This window comes from Heliangelus exortis, chromosome 4 (genome assembly GCF_036169615.1).
Source record: "Heliangelus exortis chromosome 4, bHelExo1.hap1, whole genome shotgun sequence".
NCBI lineage: Eukaryota > Metazoa > Chordata > Aves > Apodiformes > Trochilidae > Heliangelus > Heliangelus exortis.
The window spans coordinates 30,502,406-30,521,886 of NC_092425.1; the positions used below are offsets into that span (position 1 = coordinate 30,502,406).

At 39.9% G+C, this 19,481-nt stretch overlaps 1 protein-coding gene across 6 annotated transcripts in view; it reads right to left on the bottom strand.

The window, feature by feature from the left end:
• The window catches only part of N4BP2 (NEDD4 binding protein 2), a 40,188-nt gene extending 30,473 nt beyond the window's left edge, over positions 1-9,715 (bottom strand). For 5 of the 6 annotated variants that reach the window (XM_071743700.1, XM_071743698.1, XM_071743699.1 and 2 more), the window contains exons 1-3: positions 9,593-9,715; positions 1,868-1,980; positions 1,392-1,565 (exon numbers count right to left, since the gene is read on the bottom strand). The gene's annotated coding sequence lies outside the window, so the exon portion shown is untranslated. Of the gene's footprint in view, positions 1-1,391; positions 1,566-1,867; positions 1,981-9,015; positions 9,047-9,592 lie in introns of those variants that run through there. The other variant, XM_071743697.1, reaches the window with a different exon arrangement.
• Positions 9,716-19,481: the final 9,766 nt, after the last annotated feature.

Genomic DNA, 19,481 nt, shown 5'->3' on the forward strand with positions numbered 1-19,481 from the left:
CCCCCTTCCTCTCTCTTTTTTGCATGCTTATACTGCATTGATGAACTAACTGATGAAGCATTACAGTCTTAGGAAAATATGTAAGAAAATTCTCCCATAAAGCATGAAGTGAGTTTGAATCACTTTGAAGACATTAAAAAGCACAGGCTACAAAAAAATCTAATTTTCTAAAATTAAGCCAAAAGGCAGGAGTCATGTTTACACTATGGCTAAATTAAATTTGTCCACTTAAATATATTTTGTTTTCCATAGCAAAAGCTAGACATTTTCCCCCTATTTTTAAGAACTGCTATATCTTGTTGAATCACACAGAATGTCTTTGGTTGGAAGAGACCTTCAAGATTATCCAATACAACCTTTGACAAACATTGTAGTTGAAGTTTGCAGTTTGAAGAACTGTATTTTTACAGAATCAGATGAAAGCTACCATAAAACAATATTAGGCAACATCTGACTGTTCTAAAATGTCTGAAAAAACAATTTAAGTCTAAGGCTTGAGGCATTTATTACGGTTTCATTTCTAGTGTAATAACGAAATGTAGATGCAGTGGCTGATTAAAGATCAGTTGGAAGCCTGACACATCTCACACTTCTTTTACACTGGGATGGCTCCTTAGAAGCCACACGTGGTAGCTTGCATTTTCAAAACATGTCAAAATTCTTGAGTGGACTGACTGCAAGTCTTCTTACATACATAATCTCAAGGAAGAGAAAGAAACAGGTAGTGTTCAAGAGCACACAAAACAAGAGAAGTAATATGCTAAACTACTTTTTAAGTGATTTAGGTAGATGATATAAAAGTATTCACAAAGCTTTTTACACCTTAGAATCATGGAATGGTTTGGGTTGGAATAGACCTTTACAGGTCACCTAGTCCAGTCCTCCCCCTGCAGTAAGCAGGGACACCTTCAACTAGACTAGGTTGCTCACAGATACTGCACTGGGAAACAATCAGCAGTGAAGAGAATTTTTCAAGGTCATTGTGAGAACTTATTCTTTAAGCAAAGACCAGAAAAATATTCTCACCACAAAGTATTCACCAGCACAGGCAGATCACAAATTACCAGTATTACTTCACTTCCTTTTTTAAGAGCAATGGAAGCCTCCAGCCTTGACACAATGTAACATGCAACCAATATAACCAAAGCTATCAAATTTATGTACAATCTTATATTTCTCTGATTAATTTAAGGAATTTAACACCATACATATAAAAGTGGTTGGTTTGGGGGTTGGTTGGTTGTGGGGGTTTTTTTGTTTTTTTTCCCAAGCTACGTAAGATACTTGAAACATATGTTCATTTGAATTTTCTGACTGAAAAAAATAAAACAAAAAAACAAACCACAAGTATATTTGTAATTCAAATAAAACAGTAATGGCACAGAACTTACATTTTCATCTTCAAGGAGTTGCCCTGCAGCAGGTCCCTTCTCATCTTTCCAAAAAACACTACTGATGCCACATTTAGTACAGATCTGCTGTTAAAAAATATAATGCACTCTTCTGTCAGGAAACCATTCTTTCAAACATATAAGTCAGACACTAGAAGAAGTGGATGCTCCCTCCTGACAAAGAAATTATCAGAACACAAATGAGAATTGTTATTTTGCTCAGAGACCATACAACTTCAAGCAAACTTTTTACACTGAGCGATACACGTAATTGGTTTACTAGATGAAGCACAGCTAACATTTTACTAACAAGTACCCAACACACAAAGCTGAGATCAAATATAAGTTTCCCTAATTATAAGAACAGCACTTAATTTCGTCTACTGATTTCTTACCTAAAAAAGCTGACTTACATCAGGTAAAGAAATAACATAATAGCAGCAGAATTAGTAAGGAAGAAAAGTAAGTTTTCTCACTTGTCATTCCATTTGGCTCTTCACCATAGTTCTTAACCATCTTGAAAAGGTTTACAAAGCCATACATGTCAAGAAGATTAATTCCATCACATGGAGAATTAGGCAATGAAAACCTGGTACATCAAAATCAGAATGTTAAGTACAGATACATCACTAATTTGCAGTGCCCTAGCAATGCTAAAAAAGGCACTTCTGTTTCATGGAAGCAGCTGCAAACTCCTAATCCACTCTATGAACACTGAGAATGTAAGGTCTATTCAAATCCTGAATTAGTTCAAGTGTACATATTAGCCCGGATGTCAGTTTCCTGAGAACAGTCTTGTGGATCAACCAATGCCCCACTCTGCATCTTACCTCATTCCACTGCTCTATAGAGTTAAGAATTGTCATCAAAACATGCACAACACTTAACAAGAACTCGCTGATGAGGATGCAAATTTACAAAGTAAAAGACAGGTTGCAGGCAAAGAATGCAATCTACCACATTCTCAAACACATGGTGTCACAAAAAATACAACAGGAAAGGCTGAAAAGCCACGCAGGAATTTTACAGAAAATTTCATTTCTGAACATGAATTCAGCCTAGAACAAAAGGCTGAAGTGTATCTTGTAACACTGTAACACTACATTATTTCCACTACTAAAGATTTCTCCATTCTGAAACAGGCTCTAATAACACACACTAAAACACAAAGCTTATTTCCACATTTGTTCACTTGCACTTTGAAATCTCATTAATGCAACAAAACAGGTAAGTATTTAAATACAAGCACAAGACAAGAAAAAAGCAAATGAAACCAAACCAAAACCAAATCATTGTACTCTTCAGTTATACAAGAAGCCTTTATTTTTGGACAGCATTCAAGTCCCCTCTCAAAAAAGACACAAGGTACAAAAGGAAAGAAAAAAAAAAAAAAAAAAAGGAAATCCCTTGCAGCCGATTTTTCAAAATAAGCATAAGAGTAGAAAAAGAGGCTGCTTGGGAGCCTTTTGTGTTCTGGTATTTCTTTCTGCCAGAAGTCAGCAACATAACAGGCCATCTACATGCTTTGTGAAAATCTATACCCAAATAGAAAGAAAACACTTCTTAAAAAAATTCAAGGATCGTTTCTCATCTTTTCTTCCTCCCCCTCAGTACTATTCCCACTGTTTGTTCCAAGGGCTTTGGCTATTTCAACAGTTTTAACTAAGGTCCTCTTTGTCCCATCAAATTCTGTCAAAGTGCAAGACACTGAAGACTATGTCTCAATGCATCTGCTTAAGGCAGCCTGCTCTGCCAGGGCATTTTTCCACTTGTGTGATTTTTAAGTCTTGTGTATGACTTGGGCCAGAGATGAATTTAAGGCAGCAGCAGAAAATAAAACTTGTTTTAACTACAAAACAAAAACTTTGTCCATCAACTATACACATGGTTTAAGAGCACAAAACAAGCACAAATTCATCCAAAGTAGATGCTTAGGAAGCAAATACAATTTAAAGGAAGAGCAGATCCCTGTTTACTGGGAAGAACTCAGCAGTAGTGGATCAAGGGTTGGACTTGATGATCTCTGAGGTCCCTTCCAACCCAGCCAATTCTATGATTCTATGATTCAAAGGCTCTTTTAACTATGCCATGGCATGAGGAGTTGTCAATGTGCAGTGGCAATCAGCTGCTGTTTTGAGAGATGACAGAAACTGCTGAACTCTACAGTATGCCATTTCTTTACAAGCCAGGAAGGTGCTCTTGCTAAAGACCTTCCATACAGGTGAGGACTGGCTTCCAGATCTCAAGTGACAGGCAGAGCTCCTGATAAGTGTACATGACTAAAGCAGTAAGGTGGGAGGAGGAGACCCACCATTAAGCACATTCTTCAGCACCAACCCCGCTTGCCAAGAACGGCTTTTGTACTCATCTCCCTTTTACTGTGTGCTGAAGGTCAAAGCTTGAGATTTGTCAAAAAGTGGAATTACAGAATACATACATAGGCAACTCAACAACCTACAAAAATAAAAAAGCAGGGGGTTTTCCTATTTTAAGTTGAAAGTATTGTTGCTTGGTTGTTAAGTTTTGGTGGGTTTGGTATTTTTTTTTTCCAGAAAATGAGTAGCTGCACAATGTCTTTCTAGTCCTAGCAGAGTTTAGAGATCAGGACCCTTCTATAGCTTCCCTCCTACATTCTTTGGTAGCCTCCCATACACCTCACAGCCCTGCTCAAGCATGCTGAAGGGTTACCCATGCTGAACTCGGGACATCTTCCAGGAGTCTGAGCTCTCAGGCTACCCGGGCTGTCCCCAGAGCAGACTCCAGACAGCCCTGCAGCTCCGTGACCTACACTCAGCTCCCAGAGCAATGGAACAGGCTGCAATGAAGGAGACCACACTTGTAGTTACAGTGATTCTGCAGTTTCAAACCTGCAATCAGTACTACTGTTTAAGATTGAAGATTGTGTTCCTGCTCCACATTATAAAATGGAGAGAGAGAGAGGTATTTGGAAAGAGAAAACTTGCCAAATGGAGTTGTGACTTGCCCACACTATGGTTCCAGAGACTCTGTCCAAAAGTCAGGCTGAAGGGAAGTGAAGAAAACCAACACGTCTCTGCAGAACTTCCTTTCACATCCTCTCCAAAAAACCTTCATACGGGCAGCATGCAACTCTGGTAATACATTACTAAGAAACTACAATATAATCTAATGCACAAACAATCAGAGTTTGACAAAAAACAAAAATATAACAATTTAAGGCTGAGCGTGGTGCTTCTAATGAGGTTAGTTTAAATTCTGCTGTATTACTGTGTCCTGATTCTTAAGGATTTGTTTTGCTGTGGGGCTTGGTTTTTGTTTTTGTTTTTTTCTGTGACTGAGACCTGGCCAAAGGATAAGCATTTATTTTAGTGCTTGGAAAGCCAGCCAAAGGGCAGCAGGAAGAGCGAGGACTGGTTGTCAAGATGAGAAGATACTATAACAACATTACTGAAGATCAAAGGTGATGCTTATTGCTTGGGTAGGCACATGCAGGTGGTATTATGGAGGAAGGAAAAGCAGAACATTTATTAATATTTATTTAAGGGTTTCTGCACTGGCAGCAGCCAGAGCTAGCAATAAATGCCAATGCTACTTCCCCAGATCTTTGCCTGCTGTAGCTCTTGATGCAAATGAAGACAGGTGATGCTGCAACTCTGACATGGTTGGAAACAAAGGGAAATGGCTGTCAAAGACTCAGGCTCCAGAGCATGAATCTTCAGACCTACGAAGACACCTAACAATTCTTATGCAATGTCACCAGGTCTTGGGTTTGGTGCTGCCACATACAAAGGCTGCTCAGCTCCACATTTTTCCCTTGTGCATGACAACACAAAATAACTCAAAGGCAGAACTGTCTGGCCACTTTTCTGCAGTACCCTGAAGGTCTGCTTAAGACCTTCAAGTCCGTGAGGCATTCTGGTGATCCTCAGCTGCCACTTCCCTCCTTACAATTTTCAGTTCAGTCATTCTAAATGAAGGTGTTTTGCACACTGAAACAAAGCTGAAGAACAAGATATTCCTGAACTTCAGCATGGACTCAAATACAGAAAACAAAATGAAGACACATTTATGTTTGCAGAAAGCACTTGTAAGAACAGGAGACTGGTAAGAATATGATGACTGCAAGAACATCATAGCACAAGGTACGTTGGAACATAAGGCAGATTTTTCACCAAGGTGTTATGTATTAACCTGTGACCTCAGAACAGTAGCAGCCACATCAGGAAGCTGAGATGTTGGAAAGACAAAGTGATAAAGTAGTTTGTTAACTTTGCTACTGATCCACATGCAACAGCATCATGAGAACCACTCCAGAATTCCCCAAACAGAAACATACTATAGTGACACATAATACACTTAGCCAACTCACACTGAATCAAGTTGCATCATACAGTTACAACTTAAATAGAAAAGCAAGACACCAAATCACATAAAGAAACCAAGAAGGGAATGAGATTAGCTTGTTCATGTAGACATGCCAGGTAATGGGTTTTTTGGGGGAAAAAAAAAAAACTAAAAAAATCACAGATCAGGCCCTAGGTTGGAAACTACATTACACAGATCTATGAGGGCAATTGTATTTACTTCATATGACCAAATGCAACTCCAATGCTGAAGGCATTACACCAGTTAATATAGCACACACCCGGCCACCACAAAGATAAAAACTTTCAGTCTGAAAATTATGACCTCATCCTGATGTAGGTACACCAACAAAAAGCTTACGGCCTCCAAATGACTGTCATTATTTACTTGATAGAGACGTAGGTCACGGATGAAACATTTTGACATGGTTATTGACTTAGCAGTAATTCAAAATGTATTAATGGTATAAGGCAGATCAAAAGGTGGGATTTTAGCAGCACCTAATGATTAACCGAACTGAAGTTTAACAAGTGATTCAATAGATTATAAACAAAATAGCAACTTATTTACAGATTTGAGAATAAGATCCACACTTACAAGGTATCCTGAATCAATATATATGTATATACATGTTAAACACAAAGCATGCAGACACACACAGACAGAAATATCTAGATCCTGTGAAATACACAGACACCCACACTGGTGAACACAAATGTGTATATTCAAACAGACAAGTGGAGAGGTAGATGGAAGACAGTTAGAATTTCCCTCTTCTGGAGTTCAGAGCAAATACAAAGTGTCAGCATTCCTGGTGACAAGCAATAATTGAGCCTCAAGAAGGTGGAGTTGCCCTGGCCTTCCCTCAGCTTTGTAGATAGATGGTCCTTGAGGGGTTTATGCCTATGGCATCCCAGCTCAGGGGAGACTCAGATCACAGCCCACTGCAGTCCAGAGGAGCTCAAAGGCTGTTTTATGGGGTCAGAGATAATTGACTTTTGTCAGGTACTTCTCCATTTCAGCCCAACTCAGTTGATGAAATATTTTGGTGGTTTCTGCCAGTTGTGCAGGCCCAGAACTTGCTACATTTTGGAGTTCTGGTATTATCCCCTTAGGGCCATGACCCAAGTAAAGATGTGCCAGGCTGTCAGGAGGTGACTTGACTGCCATTACTGTTCTCATGAGATAAGGGGAGCAGGAGCCAGCTGTGTAAATGGGGTGCCTTAACACTCTGGTCCTCTGCTTACGATCTAGATATAGATGTGCTAGGTTGTCAAGAGGTAAGAGATTGTCATTACTGTCCTCAAAAGAAGAGGGGAAGCAGAAGCCTGATGTGTTAAGAGGATAGCTTTATGCTCTGGTACACTGCCTTTCCAAATCCATACCTGACTCACCCTAGTTTGGTGTGTGGCCCAGGGAGGGGGAAATCACACCAAGTAGGCCAAGAGAGGGAGAGTTTGTACCACCACAACTTAGACTTGTCATTTACTCTCAGAAAGTAGCTCACATGGGGTCACCATATATGACAAAAAAAAGAAAAAGGTCATCCAGGTCCATTGAAATATGGTGGTTTGAGTAAACACAGGCAAATTTTTAGATGGAACACAGATCAGTTACATAAACCAGCCCACTTGAATCTGAAAAATCCCCAATGGAGTCACGAGAAGAAACAGCTAGAAAACAACCTCTTCGATAACCACGGCTGCATATCAATGTATGCAGCCTCACTTACTTCTGAGAGGCACTGTCACTGACAGCTAATTAACATCCTACTGACATTTTCTTAGTAGCAGAGTCTAAGAAACACAAAGGTAGCAACTTCATAAAACTAAAAAGCTAAATTCACAGGCAGAAGAACTCTACTTAAAATAATAATTAGACTGATTATGCCAGCCGTTTAGCATAGACTACAGATCAGTACGTGGGTAGGAGTGAAAGATGAGACACCTCAGAACTAGGACCCCCCCCCCCAGTCTCCATTACACCATATTTGGACACTAACTCAAAACAACACAATTCTCTTTTGTAAAATGGACAGTGTAATAATCCATCTACACACCAGAGTTAACAGCTGTAAGTAAACCATGCAAGTTTCCCAATACAAAGCTTACATTTTTGTCAGGTACTACTGCAGTTTCACATTGGTAACAACTGAAGTGCATTACTATTAATACAACAGAGGGAGAGTTCTTTAAAAAAAAAAAAAAAATCAAGCGTAAACAAGATCACAAAAAACCACAGGACAATTCCACAAAACAAAATGGAAAGCCAACAGAAGAAAACCTATAAAGAAGAAATGAAAGGATTAAGATATCCTTTGATGCTGTTAAATTTTCTTTACATGTTCTTCGCATACTTTCTAATATAAACTGTTGAAACTTCAAAGTGCTGCAAACATATGACGCAAGCAAGCCCCGCCTCAGTCATGATGACTGTACCCAGATGAATCAGGGTTAAAACCCTCATTCTTACAGTCATACACCATACTTAAACTTTTCTGCTCTTTTATAATTTGGTTTAGGTTTTTATCTCAACCTTCAGCTCTCCAGTCACATCCTAATAAACATTTTGCCCCAGGAAGAGTGAGATGGACAAAGAACAAGCTGATTACCTTCTCTGGGTGCTTTTTTGCTTTACCTGAAATATACAAATAAATACTTTTGGAGGTCTAAGCTTCAACTCCATATGAACTATTCTCATCTTTTCACCGCAAGGTCCAACTGAAAGACATGAGACGCACACTAAACCTTTTCAAGGCACCGTATAAAAACATTTTGTGTTTCTTAAGAATCAAGCTGTTCTTAATTACTTAGAAGCAGCTTTAAAAGAAGTAACGGTAAATATAGGATATTTTTTCTCCCCTTTGAAGTCAGGCTCCCCTGAAGCCCCGGTGACCTTATGGCACTCGACCAGAACTGCGGACCGTGTCCAAGGCACGCTGGAATACTACGCTAGGAAGGACACAAATAACCACACGATAAACACGACAGCGGCTCCCGACTGTTCAAAACGAACAAAACCTGAAGTATTAAAATCTTTTGCTTTCCTTTTTCACGGGGTGGATCTTTTTAGTGGGGCTCTACTCTTGGGAGACGCTTTTAGTGTTCATGGATACTCCTCATCGTTTGGCTCAGGACAAACGGGCCAAGAGTTTCTACCGACTTCCCAGCCCTGACCCGCCACACCGGCCCCAGCTGCCGGCAGGCCAGGCTGGCGCCCTCCCCGGGACTACCGGGAGCAGGACTCGGTATTCCAAGAGGCCGCCGCCGAGCGCTCTTACACCGTGACGGGCGAGGAGGAAGCACCGAAGGCGCAGAGCAGCCCGTACAGCCGCTCCCCACAAGGACGGGAAGCGGAGACACAGCGGCAGCTGCGCCCGTGGGGCCCACGAGGAGGCTCGTGGGGACGGGCAGGCCCGAGCAGCGGCCTCAGCACGCAGGAGGAAGGGCCCACCCGCCGCTACCAACGATGCTCGCCCGGCTCGTTCTCCGGGCACGGAAACCGCCATGGGCACCCGTGACCGACGGCTGAGGCCCCGGCTGGCGGGCGGGCCCGGCTCGCAGCACCCGCCCCGCTGCCTCCCCTCCCACCCGCAAGCAACTCCTCTACTGGGACACCCGGGAGCGGGCCCCTCAGCGCCGCCGGCCCCGAGACAAAGTAGACACGCGGCAAGGGGTCCCCGCTCGCCTGTCTGTGGGACAGGTAAAGCTTCCCGCGGAGGCCGGCCGCCTCTCCTCCCTCCCGAGATGGCGGAGGCCGCAGCGACCGGCGCAGGCCCCGCGCCCTATCGGGAGCAGGGGGAGGGAGAGGCTCCTCCCCGGTCCCGCCGCTTCGCGCCAGACCCCTACGGCCTTTACCTCCCGCCGCTCGGCTCGATCGCTTCCGCCGGCGGCGGACGCCGGGACTGCGGGGCTGCTCCGCGGCTGCCGGGGAGAGGGGGAGACTCCGGCCGAGCGTGCGCCGCGGGGACACAGTGCCGCTCTCCGTCCGGCCGGGGAAGAACAGCCCGGGAGGAGGCTCCACGCCCCGCCGCTCTCCTCACCCCCTGCCCGGGCGGCTCCCGCCCCGACACGTCTTGAGAGGCCGCCTGGGCTGCTGGGCTCGCAGTGGGCGTGGGCAGTGCCTTCTCCCGGCTTCAGGTGTGCGAACAGCTAGGCCGGACCGGACCGCCGGCGTCCTCCGAGAGTTCACCGGCACTTCCCCTCCTGCCAAGGGGTCGTTTAAGAAGGAAAAGAAGCTTGAGAGGATGGGAGGGGTCGCCTCCTGCCAGCTATGGGCCGGTTCGGCCCGGCTGAGGGCAGCTCGTCTCCTTAGCGTCGACCCTCGCCACCTTTTCCAGTGGTCACGGATAAACGTGGCTGCGGGTGCGGCCTCACGTGTTCACCGGTGGAAGGGGTGACGGTGCGCTCTACCGGTACGGGAAAAACAAACAGTGCGAAAAGACAAACCTTGCCTGCAGAGGCCATACTGCTGGCTACGGGGCCCCAGGTGAGTTCAGAAAACAGAGGTCGAGAAAAGTATAGCTGCATCTATGAGCCGTGTGGTGACGCGTTTCACATTTGTACTTAAAAGGATGATTAACGCCCGGTGCCGCTGCCCGGTGCTACCGAGCGATTTGGCAGGAGGAGAGAAAACTGCAGACCAGAATGGAGCAGTGGATCAGCGGGCTGATGTTAAGAGAAGAAACAGCGTTACCAGCGGCAGACGAGAGAGATCAAGAGTTAAGGAAGCTGAGGAGAGTCTGGTGGGATCTGGCATCAGTAACAGCGGTGATTTTGGGAAGAGGAAAGGGAAGAGAGACGTGCTGCTGACAGGCTGAGATGAGAGCAAGCAGCTCTTAAATCAGAACCTGTGTGAAGCCACCACGAAGGGAACTAGGTGCCTGGAGTAGTTTTGAATTTATCAACACAAGAAAGGGGGCAGAGCTCTTAAAATTAAAAAAAAGTCAAACAAAACCAAACAAATCTAAACCAAACACCAACCCTCAGCCAACTTGAGATGAGGAGGTTCTTCTGGGAAACTTTCCTGTAATTTTATGAAAGTTTATTGATCTGAGATATTTTAGGGTCAGTAAACGGGCATTAAAATATAACTGGAAAATTTCTGATGTTGACCCTTTACTGATTTCTAAGAATAGGACTTAATTACATGGCCATGGGCATCCTTGTCAGCTCATCCTTGTCTCCTTGCCTGTCCGAGCAAGATTACAAGCAGCATCTTCACTTCTTCCACCTTATTCATCTGATTCCCAGGAGGAGATGGGTGCTTTCCCAGCCTTCATTGTCTTTAGATACCTCCCTGCCATCTGTATTCAACCACCTCCCATCAGGACACAAAGCTTCATATGGTGTCCCACTGTGATTTTCCCAGGGAACAGAAGGAATGAGATTCCTGTAAAAGGGGGGAATTTCACACACACCAACCTCCCCCCCAAGGGACTAAGGTTGTCTCCCAGCCTAGAGGTCCCCTCACATTGTCATTCATCACATTCAATGGCGAGGTGGCATCCTCGAGCCTCATTTGTCCTTCATTTTCCTCCAAAGAGAGAAAGAAGGAGCCTGTAGAAGAGTCCTAAATCTCCACTTATTTAGCACCGAATCTTATTAACATGTTTTTCGAGAAAGACCGTGAAGCCACGGCCAGCTTGATGTTTCAGTAACTCAAACTCATATTGCTGTTTCCTTCTGGAGCCTGAAGACCACCATAACATCTAATTTTACAGTGAACTAACCATGCACAGGTAGCTCACTGTAACTGTCTGGAGAAAACTGCACAAAATTGCTCGGAGTAATTTTTCTTGTGGAGATCGCAGTCCCGGAGTGCTGCACATTAACTGAAAAGTAAATCGTTTTTATATGTAGGCTTGTATATGTTTTGCAATAAAAATAATATTAGACAATTTGAAATTAGTATTGAAAGCATTTAATAGTTTAGGAATTAAACTGATTTAAGCGTTGTTAATTTGCCTGTCACTTTGCTATTTCAGTGCTTATCTTGTAGTTACATAATGTGCAATATTTAAATAAACAAGGACAAACGTTTACATTTCTAATACAATCCATAAAGCATATACATACTCATCCACAGGACATGCTATTAAGTTTCAAGAGACATGCTGTCATGTGACTCATGAAAGGAAAAAAAAAATATATTCAATACCCTGATATTGTACATGTCCCTAAATGTGGAAGGTTGAATTTGTGTGTGCATGAAGTGTCAAGTCACAGCTTTGTGCATGTAACAGGAACTGCTTCCTTACTTCGTGTTCAGTGTCTGAACAAGCATCAAAAACAAAATCGTTTTTCTTTAAGGGCATGATGCTGGTAATGTCCTAATCATATGTTTGGGAAAATAGGTCATGTAAATTCCAGAATAATGACTGTGTCTTTATAGTTTTAAGGTTGCCAAAAAAAAAAAAAAAGAGGAAGAGAGAAGTTTTCAGACACTCGAACCTGATAGTGTCTCTTAAACTGCACTGCTGGAGGAGTGTTCCTGTTGGCACAAGATGCGTGAAGCTATTTTGTTCTTTGCCAGTTGTAGATCTTACATTATTTGACACCACGAAAATGCCAGACTAATTTGGGTTCTGGCAGATTTCTCACTACCACAGTTAACATTTTAAATAGGGATTTCAGTATCTAGATAATTATAATCACTGTAATAGAGGTTCTTTCATGTGAAATATGTGTGTCCATTTTTATTAGTTTTCACACAGCTTTATCAAACAAAACCAATAATAACAGGTTATCTGCTATTGTTTTGTTGCTTGTTTGTTTTGGTTTTGTTTGTTCTGTTGTGTGCTTTTTTTTTAAATTCCTTTATTTCTCTTTGTGTCTACAGTTGGCTTGTTTTTTCTTGGAGTGCTTTGAACATACAACATGTAATCTGTGCTGTTTGGCTAAAGTGTTTAGTCTGGTCTTTCACTGAATGCTTTTGCACAGATTTGCAATTTCACTTTCTACAATGCTGCATTCTTATAGTAAAAATACTCAGTATGTTCTTGCTTTTGTTGTTATAAGCCATATTAAAAGACCATTATTACCAGAATGGGACATAAAACCAAGGAAATGTCAGTCTCTTAATATTTCTATTATATACAGCCTAAGTCTACTCCATAAATTATGATTTGCTTTCTTCTACATCTAAATTGTCTTTAAAGGTCTATAGTTAAAAAAGATTAGATCAGATTTTGATTTGCAAGAACAATTTGCAGCTAAATTTTTGGTTTGAAGAACATTCTGGTGTGGCAAGAAAGGCATGTTTAATTTTGTCAATTTTTAAGACTTAGTTGTGCTTCCAGTAACATTTTAAAAATACAACAATAAATACTGTAGAAAAATATTGGAAAAATTTGGGTGAATTAAAAATTCATGCCTACCTGCAGTAAATATGAAATAAGTTATGTTTCCAGGAATTTAAGGTATAGTTTTTATCATTATTCAGAATTTTACTTTGTACTATTAATATATGCAATTATACCCCTGAATTATTTTTCCATCCTTCTGGGAAAAGAAATGAAAAGAGCTCTCATCTAGTTCCTGCAGGAAACAGGAAAAGTTGATTCAGTCCACCCATGCTATAACCCTTCCTCTTCCAAAGAAGCTTTCCACACTCTGTTGCTGGCTTTAGGTTTCAGTTACCATCAAGGGAAATAAAAAGTGTTAGCTTTTACTATTTTTTTTTCCCTAATGGATTTACCATTATGCTGATTTAAGATGCATAACTTGGTTTCTTGGAATGTCTGTGTTTCCAGTTAATATTACTTTGTCCATGTTCTTGGAGTTTGTGTCCCTACAAAAGATAACTCTTCCCTCAGTCAGAATATGATTTTCAAAGCAGAAATTTAATTACTTGAATTAAATATGAAAAAAAAAAAAAGGGAGGGGGTGTGGGGAAGAAGGACAGGTATTTATAAAATAAATGTTTGCAGAGTAAGTCATATTGTGGTGTTTTAGCTCTCCAAAGGAACTCCACATGTGCCTTCTATACTTGGAAATATATTGATCTTCTGTTCCATGTAGCTAATGCCTCGGGTAGTTAATGGTAGGAACCATCCAGTCAAGTATCACTGCAGTAATGTTAATTCACATATATAATTTTTAATTCCAAATTGTACATTTTTACTATATTTACAATAAATAATGTTTTAATTCCCTTCATACAGTGTTCTATTTTTAGCATTATTTTAAATGGGGAAAACATAGCATGTAGAACCAGCAAAAATCTAGATTAAGACGAGCGAAATTTCTGCTGGTTTCAATAGGATCACATTTTAGGGACCAGCATTACCACCAGTGAATTGACAAGTTATTTAACAAATCAGTACTTAGGTTTGATCAAATAATAAACTATCCAAGTAGTTTATAAGATTATTGCTGAAAGTTAATAGTTGTACATTTTCAAATTTTTGTTTAATGGCATTCTAAAGCAGCATATTACTAGTCTCCATAAACTACTTATATACTTCATAAATATAGCAGAACAGGAATAAAATTTGCTTACTATACCTGATATGCTGAACATCACCAGAACATACAAACATACTTGGATTTTTGGAAAGGAGATGCAGAAACATGATGACACAAAATGCTGTAATCCAAGAAGTAATGGATTACACTTAATTGCATCTTCTCTGCAAGCAAAGAATGAGGTCGTGCTTCTATAGCTGATGGAAGCCTCACTGCTACAAGAAACTGCTGAATTTGAAATAAGCTCACACTTCAGTTTTGATTTGTGGTGAATGTGATTCCTGTATTGGATGTTCTCTGCTATGCTGCTTTTATCAATCTGATATGTCAGATTTAATGGATATCAAAAATCCATCCCCAGCTGTTTAAAATGCAGAAGGGAAAAACAAATAATGCCTAATATGTCCCCTTGGTGTGTGATAAAAAGCAATAAGCTGATTTTCATTGTACATATCATGTTTTTATCTGTTGAATATCACTGCCTTTATTTTTAAAAACTGCATTGATCCTACCCCATAGCAAATTTAATAGCAGAGAACTTAGAGGTCAGTGTATTTAAGATATGGTCTAAGAACAAGACTAGCAGTAAAACTACATACCTGTGTAATTTTTAAAAATCAGAATTCATTTATATCACTGCAGTAATTAGGCCAAGCTTAACATTAGGGGGGGAAAAAAAGTTTTGACACTTCTGTAACTTTTACCATCCCCAAAGCATCTTGCAAAAAACCCCAGCTCTTGGGAATCCACTTAATACATCATTTTGCTGTGGCCACCTCTCAGACCAAATGCAGCAGCTGTTTCACTACACCAATGCAATACCACAGAACAGGTTAGCAGACATCAATATACTAAACAGAACTGTAGAACTCTGTAAGCAAGGTGATGCTATCTGACCTGGAATTTGAGTACTAAGTGAAAGTTTACTTACTGGTTTTTTTACAAAACTGTTTTTATATGCTGATCAAGAAAGAGGATGTTTCCAGGGAACAGTATCATTAATGGCCTCCATTCATTGGTAATGCCAGAGCTATAAAAAAAAAGTGCCCCAGGGCAGAAACCTGTCTTCAGGCATTAGCTATGAAGATTGTCACAAATGCAGAAGAAACTGGTTTTAAACGGGGCTAAATTTTTCTAGTATAACTCAAGAATTTGCAGTGAGCCTTGAACATCTTATTTTCTTAGGCAGCTGAGCTTCTCCTTGATTATTTTATCCAAAGTCCCCATCACAGGCAATAATTACTGAATACAAATCACCCCCTGTTGGGCTTTGTCTTCACTTAGTTAAAAATGGGGCAGAGGCCCAAAGGGAAAGAGATTTGTTTCTTTTAGTTAAAACAGTATCATATTAAATGTATTAGAGGTTTAAAATAATCTTATATTCCTACCTGTTTACCTTCACTGTGATAGCCTGTAAAAACTACAAACTACTTTGTATTTGGGTTTTATCACATTAAGGTATTCTGTATCACCTAAGGTAACTGTTTTTCTTAGGGCAAATCAAATGCATTTCCTCAAACTTATTAATGCCCAAGTCACTAATATCACTAAGTCATGCTGAGATGTAGAATTAAACACTTGAAAACAAACCATTAATCAGAAAAGTAATTTATCAGAATTTGACATCAAGAAAAGTAAAAAAACCGCAACTTTGTTATTGTTTTCTTTTGACTATTTGGCTTCTTCTAGTTTACATGTTTTTGTATTATATGGTTTTTGTGATGTCATAGGTTATCAATAAATTTCACCTTACTAAAATATTGGGGGAAAAAAATCAATAAAAATGTTCAGTGGTAAATAAAACCAATGGTGTCATTCTAGTGTATTGTTTGCTCCAATTCAGAAATTTTTAAATGGTAAAACTTTGGACCTTGCTGCAGAATGGAATTTCTAAGCAGACCTAGTGTTAAGTATAAGCCTGAATTTCAGGCTAGTTTCAGTCATCTATTAATGTCACTTGAATGAACAAATGCATTTACCTGTCTAGATAGACTACTCCATTGTTTCTGTAATTCATTTACCAGAAGTTAGTTGCTTGCCAATCATAAATGATTTATAAATCCTTTTACAGTAACTGACCTTCAATAAACAGAAGAGTAAAACAATATAAACATCTATATTATTTCTTTCCCCAAAGAGTTTCACAGAGGCCTTATTTCCAAGTACAGATCCTACCCAGACCTGTGTATTTTACAAATTTTTCTGACACCACAACTCAATGGCTTAAAATTTCCATGATATATAAGTTTCTTGCAGATACTATGCTTAGGGTCCATTTTACTTACTCATCATTTGTTATACAAAAAGTGGCTATCTACAGCAACCCTTGTGCTTGACCTCTGTCTCAAATGTCTGAAAATTACTCCAACTGCTTACAAAAATAAATTAGGGAACTTCTTATGGTCTAAACCTGCTAGCATTCCTTTATGAATTAAATTTCACTAACTAGTTTCTAAACTTGAATAACTTGTATGCTGCGTTTATGCTGAAACAAGCCAAGAGATGGGGGAAGGGAATAGGGAGTGATGTGCCTTTAAAAACAGCTGTATAGACTACTTTTCTTTAAGGAAATCCTTTGCTCCTTTGCTAGGAATGTCATTCTTTGTAGCTGTCACATAATTCAATCTAATTATTTAGACAGGAAATGGACTCCATGGCTATTTGGTTGACCTCTGCTGAATTAGGAATAGGGCCTTCTCTTGCTTTCCTCTAAATTCTGACCTCTTTTTATTTTTTGGTCCCTTTAAAATCCACCTACCTCTTCTACTTTTTTAACATTTCACACCCTCTGCCACTGGAAATGGGGCCACATTCTTTCCCAGTGATAAAGACCAGCAACAAAAGAAACTCAAATTTAGAAAGCTGCAGGCAGCTAAGGACCACCTTAGGGTTTCAGAGACATAAAAGTCACTCCTTGTAGCACGACCTTCTACAGTTTCCAAGTTATTTGAGGACTAGGAAAAAATTAGTTACCTCGGACCTGCCAAATTCATGCCACTTCCAAGTCCAGAGAATGAAGGAGTCAGATTGTAAGACAAGCTCCACTCCACCCTGCCCAAGCTCATGATATTCAGATTGGTATCTGTAACCAGATTTAGTTCACAAACAATTCAGGATGGAGGAGAGGTGGCGTCATTTGGATCTAGGCCCATCTATAATAGACAACTTATATTAAAAAATCCAAAACAAACAAACCAGCAACAAACTAGTTGATAAAACCAGCATGAAAACACATTTAAGCTTTCTTCAAAAAGATGATCAAACACTGAACTCTTCCAATTACTTCATTTCTCTGTTTATATTTTCCAAAACCTGGAAGAAAGAACACACTACCTTAAAAGAACATGGAAGCGTGAATAGTCTATATTTTCTAGGTAGTTCTTCAGTTTCTGAGCTATGGTTTCTTTTTCTGTGCATGGTGATGGTTAGGAGTGAGCAATGCATACCTCAAAACCAAGTAACAATTTTTTCTTTACATCAGCATTATGAACTTGCCTGTTTTCCAAATACAAAACATATATATATCACTGAAGTACTGAAGAGCAGAAAGTGAAAAGGTTAAATACTCATCACAAGAATAAATTGCCAATTTTCCCTTCATCTATATATAGGTGGCTATTTTCCTCAGCACCATTATGCAGTTTGTGACTATGATGGCTGTGACTCTCCAAATGTTCTGGGACTCTCCAAATTGTTGCTGGTTATACATCTGCTTTTCAAATTCAGCAGTGATCAAAGGCACATACAAATAAAACCCTATCAGGATTATATTTAAACCTATTATTAGGACTGAAATAGAAAACAAACAACACTTCCATAACTGAACCACATTTCATTTACCTGTCAACACTCCACACTGTCAGGTTCACCTCTTAGTGGATGCCAGGTTGCATCACTCCCAAGTCCAACTGTAGCTACTACCACACATATGTTCTACCCCAGCCTCAGCAAGAAGGCAGTTACTAACCATGGCAGCATCAAAACAGCAGACAGGACACAGACATACAGAAAACAAAATCTCCCAATATATTTTGATGTAGCTCTCCAGTTGACCTGAAACTGCCTCACATGTCGACAAGAGGCAAAAGAAATCCACACAATCTTTTTGAGTTTTAGTAGTATTCTCTGGCTTGTTTTGGTTTTGATTTCGGTTTTTAAATCTTGCAAGTTTGTTCAGCTAGTTTTAGAAAATATTATTTTTATAGCTTCCAAATATAGGAAGCCAAAATCTTAACTCGAAAGGAGCTGATATATCAAGTAAATATGAAGTGCTGGTGTAATTAGTTTTAAGATACATACCAGAACATTTAATCGTACTGGTTTCAGAATCTCACTTCTCCAATTCAGCTTGAATTCAGCAAAATTATATTTACTGATCACAAATAATATTTAAGATATGTTTGCTATTCACTCAGGACTACTTATTTAATCTTTTATTTCTGCATTCTTTGTTTGCTCTCAAGAAACTCCCTAATGCTTGACTAGCTGCAGATTCTCTACCACATGTGTTCATCTTTCTCCTTTCAATTTCTCCTGTTCATCCATACCTTTTCTTGCATTCCTATTTCTCATAGCCAGCAATGGGTCAAAGGACAAACCTTTTAGGAAGGAACACTGAGAAAAATAAGGGTTTGGCAAAACAGACTAAATGGTACTGCAAATTTGCTTAAATTCAGGAAAGTATAAAGCCCTTTTTTTTTATTATTAATAGATTATGCCAGCATTTGTGTATTTCCCTTAGTGTTACTTCTTACTTGCTATATGAAACTGCTTCCTTAGGGGGTTTAAGGATCTATTGCTATAGAAGTTTTCCTCCCCTTGAAGTAATTGTTTTGTTCTCTTATCAGAATCTGATAGACTTGTCAATGTATTTTTTCATTTAAATCTTTTTTACTATGAAGCTGTGTGAGAGGATGCTTTGTCACAGTTTTTGAAGCAAGGATATGAGACTTGTAGGCAGAGTCAAGCTAAAAGATAGGATACTAAAAATGGATGAAAAAATAGTTCACTCAAGTCCTCTTCTCTATGTGCTGGATTAGAGATGGCTGCTGAGCAGATTTTGAAGGAAGTTTTAAAAATATTGATTAAATAGAGATCAATGGCATTCCATAAGCAAAAACTGCGTACACCTAAAGTAGTGACTTAAATGTTCACATGCTGGCTAAAACCTCTTTGTCTGCCTTTTTAATGGTCTCAGATAAAGGAAGTTTACAATTTTTGCATGTGGTTCCCTGAAAGTATAAATTATTAGGTATAAGTATGCAGTGTCTGGAAGATA